The 19,459-nt window shown below is 32.4% G+C and overlaps 1 protein-coding gene across 3 annotated transcripts in view; it reads right to left on the reverse strand.

The window, feature by feature from the left end:
• Positions 1-9,808, reverse strand: part of CALCRL (calcitonin receptor like receptor) — a 109,641-nt gene extending 99,833 nt beyond the window's left edge. For 2 of the 3 annotated variants that reach the window (XM_066345409.1, XM_066345407.1), the window contains exon 1: positions 9,585-9,808. The gene's annotated coding sequence lies outside the window, so the exon portion shown is untranslated. Of the gene's footprint in view, positions 1-5,177; positions 5,195-9,584 lie in introns of those variants that run through there. The other variant, XM_066345408.1, reaches the window with a different exon arrangement.
• Between the last annotated feature and the right edge of the window lie 9,651 nt (positions 9,809-19,459).

Genomic DNA, 19,459 nt, shown 5'->3' on the forward strand with positions numbered 1-19,459 from the left:
GAACACTGAACAGAAAATGATTTTGGAAAATGTGTAATTAAGGAACTATTGGGAATATTTCAATTAATTAAAAAGTTAACAATATTTAAGAAAATCGTTTTATGATTTTCACTCCTATCAGATTGTTTTAGATCTTAATACTTGCTCATGTCTCATTTGAAGGCTTTTTTTGTTCAAACTAATAAAACCAAATATTATTCAAAGCTTTATTCTAAAAAATATCACTGTATTAACCACATTTTTTGTTTTGAAATTGAATAATTTCCAATACACAGGCATGGCATTAGCAAAGGATTTAGGTGCAAGGAAATTTTTCTGTTAAATTGTGAAAGGTCAAAGTTACATTAGAAGCAGTTGTAAAAAAGGCATTTCAGAATATTTTAACCAAAGCACGTACAATTGTAAGCTGAATGAATCTATTAGATTGTTCTTTACTTTGGGGATTTTTATATTTTATCAATAATTCAAGATTTCCAAATATAATAAATATGTAGAGAAAATACCTGCTTTATCAGGTTTTGTCATTTTAGAAAACAACTTAGTGAAGAGATTCAGTCTTGATAGGTGACCAGATAAAAGAGAGTGGCAGCTAGCAGAATAGATTAGAAATTAATATTTTTTAATTTTTTTATTTTTTTTAGTGAGAAAGAGAGAGACAAACACACAGACACACAGGAAGGAAGAGAGATGAGAAGCATCAACTTGTAGTGGCAGCACTTTAGTTGTTCATTGATTGCTTTATTATACGTGACTTGATGGGGGCTTCAGCTGAGCTAGTGACCCCTTACTCAAGCTAGTCACTTTGGGCTTCAAACCAGCAACCTTTGGGCTCAAGCCAGTGACCATGGAGTCTTGTCTATGATCCTGCGCTCAAGCCAGTGACCCCATGCTCAAGCTGGTGAGCCTGTGCTCAAGCCAGATGAGCCTCCATTCAAGCCGGTGACCTCAGGGATTTGAACCTGGGTCCTCTGCCTCTCAGGTCGACACTCTATCCACTGTGCCACCACCTGGTCAGGCAGAAATTTATACTTTAATTGACACTGTCTACACTGAGGTGGAGCTGATGTTGTCCAGAGTAGGTGTCCTGTCTTGCTTGAACATGTAGCACGGGGTCTGGTGCATCATGAGTGCTTGCCAAACATGCTATTTAACCCTAGCAACCCTAAAGCAATGATGGCATCGTCATATGAGTTAAAATACAACTATTTCTCAAAATAAAGTATACAGCAATGAGAACAGATTTTAACTGGGTAAACGGAAGAGCAGTTCTGGAAGGTCTTATGTTTATCACGTTGAGGAAGAAATGCTACTTTTGACCACCGGAGACCAGAAGTAGCTCTTGAGCAGTGGTTCAGAGAAAGGTGAGAGCAGGCAGATGTGGGTGAGGAGATTTAGTAGAAGGAGAAGGGTGCAGAAAAGGAGATGAAAAATGACCAATTGCAGAATCTATCTACTGTGTAGTTTTCCCCGAGAGCCTTGCAGTATTGCCTCTGGTTAATGGTTAATGAAAATGACCTTATAGACTATTTCTTTCTGATGTCCATGTCTGTTTTTTGATAAGTATCTGAGGTGACTGAAAAATATATACATACATTTTACCTCATTCTCAAATAATTAGCAGTCATGAGAATTAATTGGCACAGGTTCATAAATATAATTCTAAGAACTCTTAATAGATCCATCAAAAAGAAAGATTCCATGAAATTCATGCAATTAATATGTAAAATGTGAGTCCCTCTAAATGTAAAATAGTTTTTATTTTTCTGGAAAAAGAGTTTATAGTTGACATTCATAGTGTGAATCATAGTGTGGACATTCATAGTGTGGATTCATAAACACTCCAAATAAAATTTAGAATCAGTGATGTTAAACCAAAATCTAAATGGGTGTTTAAAATTCCGTTGCACATGTTTTCTTTCATAACATTTTTAAATATAATACAGAAGAAAATAGGCATCTACCTTTAGGTCATAGTAAGAAGTCCTAGTAATAAAAGCATTTAAAAAAATTGTTATTGAATTTATTGGAGTGATATTGTTTAATAAAATTATACAGATTTCAGCTGTACACTTTTATAATATATCTTCTTTATATTGCGTTGTGTGTTCACAAACACATTTTTGCACAAATAAAATAGCCACCAAAATTTTGGAGCTCTGCAGATGTAGTTTAATTTTTATCATTTTTAATGTTCTTTTTATTTTGAGCTTCGGCAGTTGTTACAGCAGTCAAAACTAAAAATTTCTGGAGAGTTATGTAAATTCATCTTTAATGTACCATAGGCCACAAAATCCACATAAATAACATACATAAACTTTTATTATTTATGTTAGAAGAGATGAGTTTAAATTCAGTATCTTCATTCAATTTGTTTAACATCAATAATAAGATGTCTAATACATATAATATGTGCAGTGGTGCTAAAAAATAGTTAAGATGTAAAACCACATAATTAAAACCAGAGCTTTGTCAGTAATTATTTAACTTGGGGCACACTGTGTACTTCTCTGAGCTTCATATGTAAAAGAAAGAAAAACATTTCTGTTTAACACACCTTTTAATTTTTTAATTTTTTAATTTTTTTTTTATTTTTTTAGAGTGGGAGAGAGACAGAAACAGACAGACAGACAGTAAGGGAGAGAGATAAGCATCATAGTTGCGTCATTTCAGTGGTTTACTGCTTGCTTCTCCTACGTGCCTTGGCTCAGGAGGCCTTAGATGAGCCAATGACCCCTTGCTCAAGCCAATGACCTTGGGCTTCAAGCTAGTGGCCTTGGGCTCAGGCCACTGACCATGGGATCATATCTCTGATCCCATGCTCAAACTGGCAACCCCGTGAACAAGCCTGTAACCTCAGGGTTTCTAATCTGAGTCCTCAGTGTCCAACGTCAATGCTCTTATCCACTGCATCACTACTTGGTCAGGCTTAACACACCTTTTTAAATTGTTAGAATGAAGAAAATTTTTAAGTGCTTAAGTTTTATAGAAATTGTGATTACAAACATTAATTTCATTAGGTTCTGGAATATAGTATATGATGGTAAAAGTGTGATTACTCTAAAAGCTTTAGTTACAAACCACATTAGTCCCCTCTCTCTGTCTTATGAAGAGGTTGCATTTTAATGTCTGCATGTTGATTGTGGAATGAGCTTTTGTATAGAAACAAGTTATATCTTCAGTTGTTTACAAAAGATTTATGATGAGAACTATAATTTGTTGAACACCTACGAGATGCTAAGTGCTGTGGTAAATATTTCCCATGTATTGTTTCATTGTTCTTCATAAAATCTTATAAAGCATTCAAATTATCAATACCATTTTATAAGATGAGAAAGGGTACAAATAAGTGATGAACTTGTGGTTCATAAGGAGATTAACCAAATCCAGTCTATTAAGTTATTCTATTTCAACTGTTTTTGTTTATTATTTCTTTTCATTGTTCTGCAATTGATAAGAAAGAAGTGGGAAACAAAAACACAAAAATGATTTCCTGCTGAGCACATAAATTCAAGGACAAACTGGGAAACCTAAGATTATTTACTTTACCATTGTTTCCATACAATCGGACATTCCCTACTTTAACCTAAGGTTCTGGGAGCAGCATCCATTCACACTAAGGATGACTAGGACCAGCCACCAATTGAAAAAGGAAACAGGATGGCTAGGAGCAGGAGCTCTGGAGCCTGATGGCCAGGATTCAAGTCCCGCCTGTGTCACTGTAGCTATGTGATCTTGGGCACATACTGAGGATCTCTGAGCTTCAGTTTTGGAGTTCCTTATCAGCAAATAAAAAAAATAATAATATCCCTAGGGCTTTTGGGATGATTAAATGAGTTTATACATGAGGAATTAGTAATGTACATAACATATAGCAAACCCTCAAAGCTAAAATATCTCAGCAGCAGCAAGCCACCCTTTAAAAAGGGGTTCTCCTGTATGAGTCCAGTGTGGAAAAATCTCCCACCGCTGACTTCAGGAGAGTGTTTAGGCAGGGGAAGCAGACTCTCCAGTTTGAGGTTAAAAAAAAAAAAAAAAAGAAGTTATTTGACACTCAGAAATACTAAGATATATGCAACCAATAATGTATCCTTTATCTAATGATGCTAAGGACCAGGGGTAAAGCTAAGGATACATATGTATATATTTACCCAAATACACCTGGCAAGTTCCAAAGTATTTTAGTTAGTTAACATGAAGTTTAAGGAAACTGTATTTAACATGTTTAAAATGTTGCAATGTCCTTTCTACATATGACATGAATGCTGTCTAAAGTGTACTCCATTCCAGGCGATTGCTTCAAACAACTATGCCTAAATTTCTATAACACAAGTGCCTATGTTTTATTTTTTGCCTTAGCTAATAAAGTATATGAGTATGTTTTCAAAGATTTAAAACCAAAAATTTTCATTGAAAGTAAATTTTTAAAGAAAACATATGTAGATTAATAAAACATTTAAATGTGTTACTCTGATCTGAGTCTCTTAATTTGCCACATATTTGAAAGTAACTACAGAATATAATAAAAAAAGAAAGAAAAATCACAGTTTTGTACTGACATCCTTATCCTAGAGTTTTAACCTTCCTTATTTTCTGTTATGGTGTTATATATTTTTCTCCAGTACTTAACCTAGGTTCCAATTTCCTTTCAAATTATTCTTGGAAAAGAGGCAAAATGGATGTTTATGCACAAATAGCTGTATAATGATAGCTCTCAGATAATTAATGGACATAGGTTCAAATTAATTCTCATTTGTAAAATTTATGAAAGCCGTATTTGTATATAAAACAAATTTATCTTGGTTTTGATTGATAAAACTAAGCTTGTTTGCTCATGAGTATGCTAATGATCTTCCATGTGACTTTACAGTAACAAAAAGAGCACTCTTATAAGCCATTGAGTTGCTATTTAAGTATATCAACTGCTATTGAATACACCAAATGACATGTTCAGAAGTTCCTATGGTTTTATGGTAAATACAGTTGAGCTAAGGTTAACCTGAACTTAATAAAGAAATAACTATAGATTTACATGATAGTTATATTAGCATTTTATAATTTAAAAAAAGATATGTTCCATTTTAAAAGAAATAAGATTTCTCTGACCTGACTGTGGTGGTGCAATGGATAAAGCATTGACCTGGAATGCTGAGGTTGCCGGTTCAAAACCCTTGACTTACCTGGTCAAGGCAAATATGGAAGTTGATGCTTCCTGCTCCCAATCCTCCCCTCTTTCTCTTCTCTAAAAATGAATAAATAAACTCTTTAAAAGAAAAAATATAAAGATTTCTCTGAAAATAAAGCTTCATCCAACACCTTCAATAAAGTACAGAACAGTAGCCTTAACATCATAGGGATTACTTACTTATTTACTTATATTTCTGTTGGGTTGAATTGGATTGAGATTTTTGTCCTTTTAATTATGAAAAGGTAAAAAAAATACATTTATTTTAAATCATGATGGAATAAGAAGATAAACTTTGTTTTACATTTTAAAAAGTACACTATTGTGATCACTTTAAAAAACGATATATTGGTGAGTTAATTGCACAATACTGTCTTTTTCAAATAAGCAAAATAATTTAAGGAAAAACAGGAAGAAACATATTCTATGAAAATATGCAATTTATCATCTATCATTTGATAATGAGAGTAGTATGTTGATACGCACAGATCGTAATTGAGGTCACAACAGTTACTCTATTTTATTTTTCAATAATGAAAAGTAAGACTTTTGTTGTGTTTTTAGAAATTAAATTCATTTCATTTTTTATAAAATAATATCAATTAAAAAATAATTTGATTTTGAGATTTCTCAAGTATGAGAAAATTCAGGGATTATTTGATCCAATAAACAATATTATAAAACTAATTAGGCATAACTAAATTACCTGCATTTATTGAGGACTTTTCTGTTTAAATTGAAACTGTGGTATAATATATAAAATATTTTTTATTATTTAAGTGGATTTTGTTGACTTAATTATCACATATCTAAATCATACAAGCTCTATATTTATAGTCCAAATTCTACAATTAAATGTATTCTATTTATTATTTATTTAATTTTATACTTTAAACTAAGGTTATATATCTTCAAAATTATAAATCCACTTATCAGTAGGTAAACTAAGATTAAGGTGTTAAAGCTATCCATATACTTTGAGTTGCATAACTGCTATTGATGAAAGAATTTGGACAGGAATGGTAGTCTTTGTGAATAAATAGAAAAATGATTGAGATAGCTGGTTAGTATGCAGACCTGCTCTTATATTTCTCATCAATATTTATTTCCCATTTAATTGCATCAGAACATTTTCTGACCTTAAAGAGAACATTTCCTGAATCATTTAATGGTGCAGCATGGTAGAAGTATTTTGGGAGAAAGCTTCTCTGAGAGATTGTAAACATTTATAGTCACACATAGACTTCAAACCAGACAGAGACAAGTGTTTTAAATAGCTGTTAACTGATTTTCCATTTTAAGTGTATTCTGACTGTCTAATTGAGTCAAGCGAAAAGAGGTACTACAAACTTGATCTTTGAGTGTCTTTCTTTAATACCATTGCAATAATACAAAGCTTACATTTATGGGCTACAAGCTTTTCTGAATCCCAAACAATGAAAAGGAATAAAGCCAAAGACTTCAAAAAATATTCTTTGAATATATTTGTTATCTGGAAAGTTGACAGCATAATCATTATACCTCTAAATATAATTTCTTTTTTAGTCATGGCTAGGTAGCTCAGTTGGTTAGAACATTGTCCTGATACACCAAGGTTGCAGGTTTGAGCCTCCATCATGGCACATACAACAATCAATGAATGAACGCATAAATAAGTGGGACAAGAAATCAATGTTTCTCTCTCTCTCTCTCTCTAAAATCAATAAATAAAAAATTTAAAAACAATTAGTTTTTCAAGCAGCCTTAAAATTATATAAAGTATTAAATAAGTTTTGTTTAGTGAATATTTTGATAATTTTAAAAATATTTTGCTGATTTTTCTGTGTAGTTCTAAAACAGTCTTTAAAAATTAAGTTATAATTCTTAAAAATTAAGTTACTATTTTTAACCATGTAGATTAAAATTGAAAGCGGATATTGTTATAATGGTTCCAAATTATCTGTCAGAAATATATACTGATGATATTAAATAAAGTCTCATGAGTTTTTATGTTTATCAAAGAATTTTCCACATTAACATAAAGCACATAAGGCAATCTTTTTTTATCTTAATATAAATTTAAATTTTTTTTCTGAAATTCAAATATCTGTTACGCATAAAAAACGAATGGTAAAAAAACAGATGAATGTAAAGGTTCTCATAAATATGCTACATTTAAACAGCATTATATCCTACGCATCACCAGTAAGGTAAATACATATACCTTGGTCATTCTTTAAGATAATTTTAAAATTGCAGACCCATTTTTAATTTCTTTTTATTTTAGTGTTTTAATTTTTCACAGTGAATAATTTTAATATAGTCCAAACATTTACATACTTTAACTAATAAAAATAACATTTCAGCATGTGCAAGATACATTTTTTAAAAAGACCTTGTAGCAATATCCAAAGCATATTTCTTAAAGATAATTGAATATTGCAGGTAAAATATATTTTAGCTCACATTAATAATGTTATTTCTCAATTCTGTGTTTCATTTTACATATTTAGAATTGGCCTTAGACTCTATGCATTGATTTTGTGATACTACAGGTTAATATCATCTAGAAAAGTAAATTAATTCTTTATGATTGAAAGCCTACACTGATGCTCTGAGATTTTCTTATCATGAAAAAAAGCAAACACCAGGATTAATAATGTGAATTTTGATTTTAAACTTTCAAACATTTGAAATGTTTATTTAAAACATTATTTTCTCAAGTAATAAGTCTTTGCCTAATGACCCTCAATATTCATTATCCAGTGTTTTACAACAGTATTAAAAAAAATAAAATAAAGACGATAATCCATACTATTAACACAATTACAAAAATTTAATAAAATTATGCAAGAAAATTATAGGGTTTTGTTAGCAATTAAAAAAAATAGAATAGTTTGGGGAGTTCCAAACTTGTTATTAATATAATATCTCCTTCTAAAAAAATAATCTAAATTAAAAAAAATGCTATTTCAATTTATGTTAATAACCAAGACATTGAGTTAGGCATTCAATGTGTTCTTTCCATTTCCTCTTCTAATTATCTAATGGCTATTTACAAGGTCACATTCTAAAAACACCTTTTTCCATTTCTACCCATGTGTCAGGGAACTCAATACAATAAATAAAAGAGAGAGGAAATCAGCTACAATGGTTTTAAAGAATCACAAAAATAAGACTTAATTGAAGTTTACATTATTTGGAGAAATTTGTGGGGAAGAAATAAATAGAAAGTTACCAAGGAGTTACTCAGAATGAGTTTGTAGTCCACTGTGGATATGTTGAATTATGAATGATTAAGTACAGGATTTCTTTGTTGAAGGACGTTTTGCAAAGTGTAATATCATTTAGCTAAGAAAATATATGTAAATTAAGTCAACCAATATAATTGAATCCAAATTTGACATCTATATTTTTCATAGCAACAAGTTTATTTTATCTCTATATGAACAACTTACATAGACTCTAGTTTCTTAGCATCCAGGATAGTTTGTACTGTTGAAAGAAGCATTAACGATGTTTCACCTCTATATTTCAGTAAGTTCTATCCTGAAAAGATTTTTTTTTAAATACATACTTTAATTTTTCTGTTTTATAATCTGATATACTCATTTGGGAAACCTTTGTTACTTTCCTTATCCACAGTTATCTCACTACCGCACACTCCCCTCAATAGATGGCAGAGTGATACCAGACAAATTAAAGTAATGCATTCCATTAGCTAAAGACACTTGAAATTAGAGTTAATATAGAAATCTTAACATTTTCTCAACCCTGGCTGTTTTTTTTTTCCTTTGTAGTCCACCCCATTATCCAATATAGCGGAAGTAATTGAGGGTTAGCAAAAGAGAGATTTAAACACATCTGGCAACAATGAACAATGAAAGTTCCATTAGTCCAATAGTTAAGAGATAAATAGAGGTAAAAGACAAATAGAAGGCAAATAGAATAAGTCCAAGTGATTACTTTCCTTTGTATTCTCCAGTGTGTTCAATTCCAGAGTGAGTGAGACTCTGAGACCCCCAAAGTAGTTATACTGTCACCCCTTTCTTAGAATACTGATTACATGGAAAGTTTAAAGACTCTTCCTGGGGTGAAAAATGTTTTCCAGCTGTCAAAATTCACGCTTAGCTATTAGTACAACTAATTTTAAAAGGCATTGTTCCCTGAATAAGATACTTGTTCAGAAGTATAACTTTTAATTTACCTAGATTTTTATTACTGGCTAAATTTATTTTCTAGAATATCACTGTACACAATAGTATCTAATAGTAAAAGATTTTGTAGTTTCTCTAACATGAAATAAATGAGGATGTGTTTCAACATTCTTTCACTGTCACTAAATTCTATTGTAGAAACAGGGTCAAACTGCATAGAGAATGCTACTCAGAATAAATATATTTATTTTGAATAAAACACTTACCCAGCACAGCTCCTAAGAAAATTCTTGGTGAAATATTCTTAGGAGGGAATTTGATTTTCTCAGATTCCGCAGAAGAGATTTAGCTCCAGGCAAGGTGGGGAAGAATAAAAGCCTTGCAATGTGATCCTGAGGCAGGGTGAGGTCCAGTTAGCAGAGCATGAAGATCCTTAAGCAGGAGGTGACACTCTCTGCTGGAGAGACAGGATTGCTCTGAGTAGATTGGAAGTGTTGTCACATTGTAAATGCTCAGCAGCAGAAGGGAAACATCAGAGCTTCCTGTTACATCACTCTGACCCCGCCTGCAGTTAGTGTTAGGTTACTTTCTTTCTCAAATAGCATACCCCAGGAAAGCAGCACTCCTTTCTTATTCCTAGACAAGAGCAAGAAGCAGCCTGAACAGACAGAGATCATATGCTGTATGAATACATTGTTAGCAGCAAAAACTGGCTGGATTTCACCTTGACTGAGTCTGTTAGAACTTGCCAAACAGTGCTGCCTGTGATTTGAAGGAAATCTGAATATAAAATTCTGTTCAAAGTTAAGGGAGTGTGTCTGTGTGCATGTGCTGAATTATGTATACTTTACCATGTATCTGAGGAAATGTTTGATTTTCTTTATAAATGAACACAGGAAAATATAAAATACATCTATCATAATTAATTCTCTGATCCAACTCATAAACTTGAAGCTCTGATAACTAGAGCTATTCCTTGATCAGTTTTCCACAATAAATTTAAGAAACTTTATTCTGTGGATTTTTGAACATTTTTGCTTTGTTTTGATATTAGTATGTGTGTATTTTTCATGAACAAAACCATTGTGTGTATACATATACATAAAATTATTTTCCCCTGTATATAAGCATATATATCAGAGTAAAAACCTTTTGAGAACATATTCATAAATTTAAAATGCACATATTTTAAAAATTTGACTTGTTATCTATAAAATTAAAAAGTAATTTAGACTATAACATTTTAACCCAAAATGCCTTAACAAAAATTCATTTAATTTATACACATAATATTATAAAAGAATGTAAAATCTGCAGCATACCTTAATTTGTTAAAGTTTACCTCAAAAGATAATTTTATTCTAAATGTGCTTAATAAACTATTGAAAATGATCAGGGAAGAAAGTTTTAAATTTGAAATGCACTTATCATTTGATAATGTGGTAAATGTATGAAGATAGAACAGTAATTATAATTTCTAAAACCTAAATAGCATTAAAAATCAATTTATCTGAGCATCAATTTTCTCATCTCTAAATTAGAAAAGATGGGTCAAATATGATCTAATATCCCTTATATCTCTAACACTTTAAAATAGCAAACTATGTAATATATATAGAAATAAATAAGATTTTGTGATATTCTTTCCATTCTTAGTATATTTGAGGGCAGAGGTCCTGAGAAATTTATAAGTTATTTCAATTCTGGAACAAAATGAGATGTTCACACTTATAGACTAACAAAGGAGGACCATGTTACATAAATTAAAAGGACATCATATTTCTGAAGAACTATGCTTCTGTTCATATTTTTATTACCTGAGTCCATGGCATAAACTTATTACACCATCTTTAATTTTAAGATCAATAGAATCAAGGTCAATAAAAATACATACATATAAAAATAGGATACATACTAACTTTTATCAATTATAGCTAAAAGAGTTGTAAGAAACTGAGTTACACCTTTTTGGTTTCTGGGAGAGAGATAATAACCAAAGAGTTACAGTGCCAGGCTATTAAATATTGTATTTCCAGGGAGGTCTTGGTTTGCTTGCCATCTGAGGCTGGTGTGGTGTATTTTATTTTGAGCTACTTCCTTCAGTCCCTGAAAAGAAAAGTCAATGACGCAGATTATGACTGGCTCCCTAAACAATGGCCCTTTAATCAGAACACCAATGTGAGTAGCCCAGGTGAAAGCTTTGCTAACTTCTGCTGTGGAAGGAGCATACTGCTCAGGGAACCAGTAGAAAAAGGGAGAAAGCACTAGGGTTGGACCACGAGACATGAAATTCCAGTCCTGGTTCTGATACTTTCTAGTGTGACCTTTGACAAAACAGTTTAGGTCTTGGTGTTCCTGTCTTAAAATGTGGAGCAGAATGAAATACTAGATTTTAATATCTGAATCATCTCTTCATGTGTTCTCATCTGCGTGCTTGGTATAATATCTGAAAGAGATCTCTGATCCCCTAGAAAGAGTCCAATCTATAGCTTTTGAATTTAAGTTATGGAAGACTAAAATTTTCTGGTAAATTTGGAAAAATATTAATATTTTCCCCCAGAGATTGATTTTATTTGTCCAACATTAGTAAAGTCTAGTGAATAAAAAAAATCAGTTCTACAAACTTATGTCATAAGAATCACAAATCTTAAATGAATGCTCTTTCCCCTCTACTATACATCAAGGATATACTATCTGGAAAGCTAACAGAAGTTATAGGATTTATATTAAAATTATTAGTCATGCACATAGTTATAATCCATGAAGACTCTTGAGTAATTTTTCTCACTATTATCTATAAATCTTATTTAGAAAAACAAGCAAATGATATGGGTATAGGAGGGAGAAATGGTGATGGAAGGAGACTTGGTTTGGGGTACTAAACACACAATGCAATATACAGATAATGTATTATAGAAGTGTACACCTGAGACTGATATAATTCTATTAACCAGTGATATCACCCCAACAAATTCAATTAAAAAAATAGAAATAACAGGCCAACTGCATCCCACTAATCAGATCCTTAAGAGTTACCCTTTTATGAACTCTAGACGAAATAAACGGCATAAAGACTTCCAGGAGCCACTCAGGGTATGGAGAGACAAGTGAAAAGATATAATGCAAAGTCCTTTAGTACACACTGAAACTGACAACAAATATTTGGGAAAACACAGTAGGACCAAATAAAAATATTTCAGTAATCAATGAGGGTGTTTGCTAAAAAATCCCAGTTTATATTTCCATGCTCAGAGTGTTCTGGTTTGGACCAAAAATTACATATGATCCCTCTGGCCATATTTGCCCATACTGCACTTCAAATGGCACACAAATACTGAAAATGAGTGAGTGATTTATTTGGGAAACTCAAATAACCTTTCCCAGGAAAGTCTAAAATACTTTTTCCTATTTCTAGACTAGTTTTAGTTGGCCTTGATAAAGATTCCCTTTTCATTTCTGTAGATGTATTTGTTGTGAAATTATTCTGAAATGCTTTTTATTTGCTGAATATCAATCTTGATTGTGACATAAATAATTTATTTACCTTTGTGTGTATGTATGTTGACCTAAGTAGCATTTGATGACTGTGTCTGAGATTTTGCTTGAAAATTTAATTAATTAAATTCTAAAGATACCAAATAATATTAATATTTTCCCAATACATACTATTTTATTTGGCTATTGTCATATATAGCTTGTAAAATTATTAGCAATTTTAATTTTTCTCTTCAATAATTTGTTCATGTTGAATATCAGTCTATTATATACAGTGAAAGTTTATAAACAGAAAGAAGTGTGGAACTATATATAATGCATATATTAAAGTAAAATACAATATATTTGCCTAAGAATTCTTAACCTCTTTGAGAAAGTTTTCATTTTTTTTATATTTAACTCTCAGGAGTCGGGTATTATAGTCTCATCCTGCCATCTAGTGTTAACCATTCTCAAATTATAAAAAGTTATTCTCTAAACAGAAATCATAGTAAAATATGAAAAAATATCAAGAAAATATTTTTATGCACAGGATGACTAGAGTTATATGTACAAGTGCTTATTATAGACGATACAATTATAGTATCAATTTACATATAGTGAAAAAATGTTTCATGAAATATTTAGATGCAAAAGCAAACAATCATTAAATAAATGTTAAAACAAAAGTTAAACATTACAGATTAGAATGCCATCTATCTTTTTTCTTCACCTCTTACTTAAATATTTGATATGATCTAAATCTAGATAATTCTAAACCTTTGGCTAGGCTAAAGTGGACTTACGTCCTATGTATCTGGTCAGAAATACTTATCAGATCTTTAAAAGTGTGTAATGGAGTGAAAGGTCTCTCTCACATCTGATAAACAAGCTCTCAGTTTATCCAAACCTGAAAAATATTTGTTCTATCACTGAATGCTAGAAAAAAAAATCAATTGTTAAATATAATCCTGCTCTAACTTAATACAGTTAATATTGAAAAGAAACAGTATTTGGGTGTGTTTAATTACCTCCAACAGCTATGTCTTTAAACAGATGTATCATCAAAAAGTGAAGTTTATAAACCACAGCCATCCATGCACATGTATTAATTGATTATATACTGTGTGCCATGTGTTTGAATAAATACTAAGACTACAAAGATTGGTAATAAGGACTTGGTTCCTGCTCTCAAGGAATTTCCTTTTTACCCACAGGTAGACATTTAGGAAACCATGCTTACTTTTGCTCATACTGTTCAAATACTCAAGATTACTAAAAAGCTCTATGTTCACTGGCTGAACTAGATCAGGACTGAGTAGATAGGAAGGTAGGATGCAACCTGAAGGAAAGAGAAATAAGGTATTCCACAGATTAGAAAGAAATCTTTCCTTGTTAGGGCTTCCCAGAAGCATAGCTTGAGGGAAAGGTTTGGTGCCTATGATTACTGAGGGAATGCTCTTTAGACTAGGAAAAAGCATTAAGGGAGTGAATGAAACAGGATTGGAAATAAGAATGAGGTGAGGGGTGCAAGTCAGAGTTGTCCTCCCTTTAGGTAAGGAAGTCTCTTTGGAAGCTCCTGGTTAGTCAGGGCTGTGCGGGCCACTATGGGAATGGGAAATATTATTTCTAAGGAAAGTAACTACCATGAGTTCAATATGGAGGAGGATGCAGCTGGAAGCTATTAGCAGCCAATTCTCCCAGCAGCTAATAGATAGCAACAAGCACAATAAAGAGATTGTATGTGTGTGTGTGTGTGTGGGGGGGGGGTGGAGGCATCAAAACAATTTACTAGGAGGATTATTTCAAGTAAACAACACCTGTTCAATGTGTTATACCTAGATTTTGTTTGCAGAGCCTGGAGACCAGTGAGCAAGAAGAGAGTCCCACATGAATACATCAAGACCAAGGATTCAGGGCCTGCATATTGTGGTAAGAAATTGTATTTTGTTCACCTTGCATTGGCTTACGCAATCAAAATCAAGTTTTGTGCTTTGCTTGGGTGTGGCTAGGTGGGCTGTGGTGGTAGGGCTGGGTGAAGAGCCGAGTATAAAAACCTTTCCTGGGAAATATTTCTGTCTTTCAGCAAAGTTATATGTTGATGTCAGTGTTGGGATTCAAATAATTTAACAACCAGTTCTCTGCCCTAATGATGTTTGAAGTATAAAAAAACAAGATACTTAAACGTTGTTTATTATTTCATGCATTTAATACTTAAATAAGAACAATAAAAGAGGTACACAAACTAGATTATAAGAGTTTTAACATATTAATGAAAAAATATTAAATAATACCTGACAAAAAGTAATAAAACTGTTATTTAAGGTATTTCTGTATTGTTTCTTGATTGGCGTCCTTGCTTGCAATTTTTTTCACCTATGGACAGAATGACAATTACTACAGGTGCTTAAAATACGCTGTTGCACAGATGAATGTTAAAAAAGAGTAAGGAATGTAAATTTGTGATTTTCACATTGAGTGGCTGCCCAGGCACCCACCTTAGAGAGAACCCTGATTACAAGTACCATTTTAACAACCGGTTCACCAAACTCAACAAAAAATTAGGTATCCGTTCTGCTGATATGGTGTGAACCAGCTGAATCCCACCACTGGTTGAAGTTAATGTCCAGAGTGCTAGGACATTTACTATCCATGGGCCCTTATACATGGTATTTGTGGATATTCAGAAAATAAAAATACTACAATTGAAGATTTTTTTATAAGGTTTCATAAAAACAAATTTAATTGTTGGTTGTATAAATTAGTTTAAGTGCCTAACACCATCTAGTACTGCATTGTGAGTTTCTGTTTTGTCTTAGGGGAAGTTGAGGGGGAAAAAATAACATTATTGATTATTGGCATTTTCCCAAAATTATGCTGTTTCAGTTGTTTTCTTTAACTCTGTGAAGATTTTATTTGAATTTTTCAGATGAGAGAACTGAATCTTAGCAAGTTTATACAACTGGAAATTCGTAGAAATGGAACTTGAAACCTAAGTCATTTGGTTTTTAAACCTGTCCTCCGTTATAACATTATTTAATCTGGCAAACTACTTTAGATATTTTTGGAGGAAAATTGTATGGAATATAAGTCAAAGGATATTGGTTACTGGGGCTTCATTTAGATAATTCAACTTTGAGAAAAAGAAAATAGAGGTACTGGCAAGAGAAAAACACAGCACAATGTTCAGCAAGTTGACATTAAACATCACCACTAGCTTGGCTATTTTTCTATTTAAATATATTTGTATTCTGGTTTCTATCCAGATCATACATTTCCAGTATTATTCATATATGAATGGCCGTGTAAGTTTCTGAATATCTGGAAATATGGCACAAGAAATAATGGTCTGAAAATATCATTTCCCATTTAGTTGGCTGTCTATTTTGTTGTCAGTTTCTCTTGCTGAGCAGAAACTTCTTAGTCTGATGTAGTCCCATTCATTTATTTTTGCCTTCACTTCCCTTGCCTTTGGAGTCAAATTCATAAAATACTCTTTAAAACCAAGGTCCATGAGTTTAGAACCTATGTCTTCTTCTATGTACTTTATTGTTTCAGGTCTTATATTTAGGTCTTTGATCCATTTTGAATTAATTTTAGTACAAGGGGACAAACTGTAGTCGAGTTTCATTCTTTTGCATGTGGCTTTCCAGTTTTCCCAGCACCATTTGGCCTAACATCCAAAATATACAAAGAACTCATAAAACTCAATAACAAACAAACAAACAATCCAATAAAAAAAAATGGGAAGAGGACATGAACAGACACTTCTCCCAGGAAGAAATACAAATGGCCAACAGATATATGAAAAGATGCTCATCGTCATTAGTTATTAGAGAAATGCAAATCAAAATTGCAATGAGTTACCACCTCACACCTGTTAGATTAGCTATTAGGTAATAGCAAATGTTGGAGAGGCTGTGGAGAAAAAGGAACCCTCATTCACTGTTGGTGGGAATGTAAAGTAGTACAACCATTATGGAAGAAAGTATGGTGGTTCCTCAAAAAACTGAAAATAGAACTACCTTATGACCCAGCCATCCCTCTACTGGGTATATACCCCCAAAACTCAGAGACATTGATACGTAAAGACACATGCAGCCCCATGTTCATTGCAGCATTGTTCATAGTGGCCAAGACATGGAAACAACCAAAAAGCCCTTCAATAGAAGACTGGATAAAGAAGATGTGGCACATATACACTATGGCAGGGGTCCCCAAACTTTTTACACAGGGAGCCAGTTCACTGTCACTCAGACCATTGTAGGGCCGGACTATAAAAAAAACTATGAAAAAATCCCTATGCACACTGCACATATCTTATTTTAAAGTAAAAAAACAAAACGGGAACAAATACAATATTTAAAATAAAGAACAAGTAAATTTAAATAAACAAACTTACCAGTATTTCAATGGGGACTATGCTCCTCTCACTGACCACCAATGAAAGAGGTGCCCGTTCCGGAAGTGCGGTGGGGGCCGGATAATTGGCCTCAGGGGGCCGCAGTTTGGGGACCCCTGCACTATGGAATACTACTCAGCCATAAGAAATGATGATATCGGATCATTTACAACAAAATGGTGGGATCTTGATAACATTATACAAAGTGAAAGAAGTAAATCAGAAAAAAACAAGAACTGCATGATTCCATACATAGGTGGGACATAAAAATGAGACTAAGAGACATTGATAAGAGTGTGGTGGTTACGGGGGGGGGGGGGGGGGGGGGGGGAGGAAGAGGGGAAGGGGGAGGGGGAGGGGCACAAAGAAAACTAGATAGAAGGTGATGGAGGACAATCTGACTTTGGGTGATGGGTATGCAACATAATTGATTGACAAGATAACCTGAACATGTTTTCTTTGAACATATGTACCCTGATTTATTGATGTCACCCTAGTAAAATTAAAAAAAGGTTATTTTTTTATTTAAAACTTCTAAGAAACATAAGATATTTAAATATTTTATCAATATAGGTTTATTTGAGAAATAGAACATTCACTGATTTTACCCTGCAAGTTTCCATATTAAAATTAATACCACACCTCTTAGGCAATTACCTCAAAAACAAATTATCACTAAATTTTCAAATGATCTAATATATATAATTTTTACATTTTCCTCAGTTAATCTTGTCAACAGTAAAACCACTTCATATTTATGCTCCTCACTCTTTGTTTTATAAAATTGTGACTTCAGCAAAATTTACCCAAAAGTTCCAACTTTAACCTTTAATTTCCTAACATTTGAATAATTATTGAAGCTCAAAGAGACTATTCTTAAATAATGAAATATTAAATATTTAACAAATTGTAATACCGGCAGCTACCCTATTGTTGAATACTTATAAAGTAGCAAACACTATGCAAAGTACTTTCTGTGTGTGTTCTCATTACCTTAACAATCATTTCACCAAGAAGAGAGGATTACAGATACCGAAGCAAATTGAGCTCTAAGCCACGTTGATTTGAAGCCAAATCCTGTATTCTTTATTATTGTATTTGATTTGGTGTTTTATTTTTTTCTTCTACAATCTTTAAAACTTTTTCAGTTGTATCTGACAGTTTTTTGACTGCCAGTAGAGACAAGAAAAGCTATGAGATGGACTGGATGTTAAAGATTTTCTCTGTAATTAAATTACCCAGAGGGTGTGTCCATTAATGTATGTGTGTAGTTTATAAAGGAGAAAAATAAAAGGATTATGCAGAGTTAAAGAAGCATTTTCCTAACATCTACTTAGCTTTACAACTGTAAAGACTTTCTCATTGAATAGTGGCTGGTATTTTGAGTAAAAATATAGTAATTATGTATTTCTTCATCTCTGGAACTGCAATTTCTTGGCAAGATGCATCATTTAGGTAGCTCACAGCTGTTCACATTTTGAAACTCTGGAAATTTCCCTCGAGTGATTTACAAATTTTGTGGAACATTCTGTTGAGAGTGGGGAATATGTTTAAAAGAAAGAAGACTATTGGAAAGTCAACATTCCTGCATTCTCACTCCAAAAATTTACCAAGAGGAAGGAAATAGCAGTTTCCTCTGTCTTCTGACTCAATAGCACCTGCAGCTTAAAAAAAGAGAGTTTCATAAATTAGAATTTACATTCTTTTTGATAATACAGATTAAATATAGATGGAAACCCTGAAGACACTCAGCTTTATAAGTGACTTAGCTGATGTAATCACAGAGTGAGTGAACAGCAAATCCTCAAAAATATCATTAAAATGGATTAATTATGGCTACTTAGGATTTGGTTAAAACGCATTAGAACACATTTTAGACTGAAATAAAAGATTTGGTACTAGAAATTATATTTGTCACTAAACTTAGCTAGCTCTTTTAAGAATGATTTTAAAAGAGATTAAATACTTTAAAAAATGTATCAAAAATTTTTATGAGCTTTACATGCCTTAACGGCTTTGTGTAAATTAGAAATGCATGTTTGGTTTTCTTTAGAATATATGTAATATTGAGAGGGGGAAGTTAATGTTTCAGAAAATGTTTTTTTTTAATCATAAACAAAACCTAAATGTTAAGGCATTCAGAATCTCCCAAACTAAGTGGCACTCCCGTAAAGTAGTAACTTGGAAGTTTCTCATGAAACCTTTTGATGTTCAAAAACCAGTCAGAAAAAGGAAATCTGGTACAAGTGTAGCCAGGTTGGATAT

Source organism: Saccopteryx leptura, chromosome 7 (assembly GCF_036850995.1).
Source record: "Saccopteryx leptura isolate mSacLep1 chromosome 7, mSacLep1_pri_phased_curated, whole genome shotgun sequence".
In the NCBI taxonomy this organism is placed as follows: domain Eukaryota; kingdom Metazoa; phylum Chordata; class Mammalia; order Chiroptera; family Emballonuridae; genus Saccopteryx; species Saccopteryx leptura.